At 31.7% G+C, this 2,683-nt stretch overlaps 1 non-coding gene across 1 annotated transcript; it reads left to right on the top strand.

Moving 5' to 3' along the window:
* The first annotated feature begins 246 nt into the window (after window positions 1-246).
* Window positions 247-353, top strand: LOC126021527 (U6 spliceosomal RNA). The gene has a single exon (XR_007500036.1). It is a non-coding gene; the product is annotated as a U6 spliceosomal RNA (small nuclear RNA).
* Window positions 354-2,683: the final 2,330 nt, after the last annotated feature.

Genomic DNA, 2,683 nt, shown 5'->3' with positions numbered 1-2,683 from the left:
TCATAAAATCAGTGAAAGAAAGTACACACCTCAAGTCTAGATATTAGAAATCTCAAATGATGTGTACCATAAAGAAAAGGGAAGGCATTCATTCCCTAAGAAGGAGAATATGTTAGCCCCAGAAATAGAGCAAAACAATCTGTAACTGTTAAGTATAGTGGTGAAGATCACAGTATTCAGTGGTACTTTTCCAATACTCAAGCATAATTTATTTTATAATATTTTTTACTTAAAAGTATTTTCACAGTGCTCTCTTTGGCAGCACATATACTAAAATTGGAAAGTTACAGAGAAGATTAGCATGACCCCTGTGCAAGGATGACATGCAAATTCGTGAAGCATTCCATATATTTAAAAAAAAAGTATATTTACAAATATATTTATTCTCCTATAAAGTAATAGTCTATATATTACTAAATTATGTCATAGTGACTAATACAGATTAGTCATGATTTAGTTATAGAGAGCTCCAAGTAGTTAATGCATCTGTCATTTAATTTCATAAAAGTTCTCTGACTAGATTTCATAATATTAATTTGTTTTCAGCCCAAGAAACATCAAAATTACATCCCTAAACGAATATAATTAAGAATGCTACCACTAATTCATTACTAACAATTAAGAAAATCATCATTATCACTAACCATTAAAATCTAGATAGTAAACTTTTTATGAAAGGCAATTTAGATTCCTTATTAAGAATTTTAAATGGAGGATTAGACAGATAGTACCGAACTTTTGGCTCTTGTCTTGTGTATGATTGACACAATTCAATTCCCATCACTGTACATGATCTCTGAAATCCACCAGGAGTTTTCGTTGAGCACAGAATTAGGAATAAGCTTTAAGCACTGTCAGATATGGCCCAACAGACCTCTCAAAAAAAAAGAGAAAAAAAGTAGATACACTAGCTAGCTATGATTAATTTTAAATATCTATTCCAACTAATATGTATATATTTTAGGATCACAGTGTAGATTCAATTATACCAATTAACAAATATTTAAAAAAAATAACAAATATCGGAATTTTTCAGTATAAAAATTCAATTCAAAAATAGTTTGACCATCTAAATTATGAAGCAATGCACATTATAGACATATAATGCTTATTGTATATTTAATTAAAATTTAATATCTGCATAATATTATCCTACACATAAAGTTATTATGACAATATATAATTACATATCGCTATGTAGTGGTATGGGCTTCAGAAAATGACAGAAAATGAAAAAGAGTTAAAGATGTATAAATATGTATAATATATGATTATAATATATAATATATTTCTGTTTTCTGTTTTGGACATTATATAAATCTGTCAGCTTTGGTTCATCTCAATTTAAATTTATAATTTTCACCTCAGATGGACTCTACTTGAGTTCCCAGTCAATTCTCTCACTTTCCTATGAATTATTGATATTGTATTTTAAGTTTTAGCTTGTTGATATTATTGCTAATGGTTAGAAATACCTGAGGATTCTATATGGGCTCTAGTATGTTACCACATACTTGCCCTTGGGGTCTTATTAATACTTTGAGAGATCATCCAGAAATAACACCAAGAAATGTAAAAATATTTATTCATTGCCTTATTTCCAATAAAGTCAGGAAATTGCTTATCATATTGAACTACAAGGGAGAGAGATTGGGAGAGACATAGAGAAAGAGAGAGAGTTCATGAGCTGGGATTTTACTTTTATTGAAAACTGAAATGGGATTTCAGGATTTTGTTGGCTTACTCTCTGTTGATGCATTTATATTTTAAAGTAACTTCTTTATTTAAGCACCATGGTTATAAACATGTTCATAATTGAGTTTCAACCATAAAATGCAATCCCCTTTCACCAGTGCAACTTTCCTGCCACTATTGTCCTCCATTTCTCTCCTCCCGAGCTCATGCCTTTCTCTTTCTACATTGTCATCTGACAATGTAGTGTAATTATTTCTCTAACTGCACTTACCATTCTTTGCGGTAACCTTCATATCATGGGCTGGGCCTTCTGGCTCTCATCTCTATTTTCTCTGGATATTATACTATACTGACTTATTTTTCTTAAGTCTGACAAATGAATGAGACTTCAATCTCTCTCTCTCTGACATTTCACTCAACAAAATAGTATTCATATTCATCCACATATAGACAAATTTCATAATTTCACTTTTCTAAGAGCTGTATAGTATTCCCTTTTGTAGATGTACCACACTTTCTTTAGCCACTCATCTGCTGTCAGGCATCTGGGTTGTTTACATATATGGCTATTGTAAAAAGCACTGCTATGAACATAGGACTGCAGAGGGAATATTTTTGCATTGTGTTTGTATTCCTAGCATCTATTTCTAGAAGTAGTAGTGCTGGAATATGTGAAAGCTCAATGTCCAGTTTTTTAAGGAATATCCATAATGTTTTCCAGAAAAGCTGGACTAGTTGGCATTCCCATCAGCAGTGAATGAGAGTTCCTTTCTCTGCCCCCATCATGCCAGCAATTGTTCTTGTTCTTTGTGATGCATGACAGTCTCTGTGGCATAAGATGATATCACATTGTTTTGATTTGCATCTTCCTGATAATTAGTGATGTGGAGCATTTTTTTTCATGTGCCTTTCTGCCATCTGTATTTCTTCTTTGAGAAAATAAATGTCTGTTCATTTCTTCTCCCTATTTGTTGACAAGGTCAGATAT

This window comes from Suncus etruscus, chromosome 10, assembly GCF_024139225.1.
Source record: "Suncus etruscus isolate mSunEtr1 chromosome 10, mSunEtr1.pri.cur, whole genome shotgun sequence".
Classification (NCBI taxonomy): Eukaryota; Metazoa; Chordata; class Mammalia; order Eulipotyphla; family Soricidae; genus Suncus; species Suncus etruscus.
Note: the sequence above shows the minus strand (reverse complement) of the source record. Positions and strands in the feature narration are given on the sequence as shown.